Raw genomic sequence first — 1,475 nt, forward strand, 5'->3', positions numbered from 1 at the left:
CCTACTTGGAATTGCCCACCAGTCCATTCTTCTCTACCTGGAAAACTCCAGCACCACCTCAAGACCAAATTCAGATGGTCCTCCACTTCCTTTTGTATCTGTTATGGTTTGGAAATGAGATATCCCTCAAAAGCTCTTGTGTTAATGCAGGAATTCTCAGAGGCAAAATGATTCGACTATGAGAACTGTAACTGAATCTATCCATTCTAGTTTAAATAAAACGACTCTGTGGTTAACTATAGGCTTGTGCGGTGTGATTGGTGGAGGGGGCCCACTGTAAGCTTGCCCTGGAAGGGTTCATCTTCCCTGAGGCCCTTCCTATTCCCTCTCTCTCTCCTGGCTGTCATGAGTGGAGCAGCTTCCTTCCACTATACACTTCCGCCATAAAGTTCTGCCTCACCTTGGGCCCAGAGCAATGAAGTCAGTCAACCATGGAATAAACGTCTGGAACCAAGAGCCAAAATCAACTTTTCCTCTTCTTCCTCTAGGTTGTGTGTGTTTGTGTGTGTGTGTGTGTGTGTGTGTGTGTGTTTAGTACTGAGGCACTTTACCACTGAGCCTCATCCCTAGTCCTTTATTTTATTTTTATTTTGAGACAAGGTCTCTTGTAAGTTACTTAGAGCCCTGATAAATTGCTAAGGCTGACCTTGAACTTGCAATCCTTCTGCTTTAGCCTCCTGAGTTTCTGGGATTACAGCTATGGGCCACCACGCCTGGCACCACCTACATTTTATGTATGAGCACCCCTGGACTACCAAAGATGAAGTGTCTGTACCAGAGTCAGCAGCAACAGGCAAGAGACCCAGTGTGGGAAGCCATTTCTGACACGTGATTGGGTGGCTCCCGTTAAGGGTCTGAGGCGTTCTGGCTGTGTCGGAACTTTCCCGGCCCTTTCCTGATGAGAGAGCCCATCCGTGTGGGGGTGTGCCTGACCACTGACCCCGGGGGCCCAATCACTGCCCCTGACCTTGGAGTGCAGTCCCCCCTCAACCTTCATTGGATGGAATTCTCCCCTGAATCTCTTGTTCCCCAATAAAAAGCTACTCCCAGGAGTGTTCACTTTCTCTCTCTCCTGCTAGCCCTGAGTAATCCTTGCTGCCCTGCTGGGCGGTTAGAGGAGGGAACCAGAGAGGGGAGCCCTCTCGGACCTGGCAATAGAAAAAAGGTAACTGAGTCTGTGTGTTTTATTTCGATCTCTTCTAACTAACTTTTATGCCAAGAACCTCATTAATGAAACCATTGCGCTGGCCGCATGGTGGAACCCAGGTCCTACCTGGTTCAACCACCATTTACAGGATAACCTGGGGCCAGTCCCTCCCTCTCTCTAGGCCTCAGTTCTCTACCTATAACATGGTAGGAGTTGGGGAATTATCTGAGAGGGTCCCTGTTATTCGGTCTTGCTTGGTGCTATGGCAACCAAAGAATTCAAAGGGCCCCTTGGTGTTGTCTATGCTGGATCTTATTTCCCTTTGGCC

This window comes from Urocitellus parryii, chromosome 4 (assembly GCF_045843805.1).
Source record: "Urocitellus parryii isolate mUroPar1 chromosome 4, mUroPar1.hap1, whole genome shotgun sequence".
NCBI classification, from domain to species: Eukaryota; Metazoa; Chordata; class Mammalia; order Rodentia; family Sciuridae; genus Urocitellus; species Urocitellus parryii.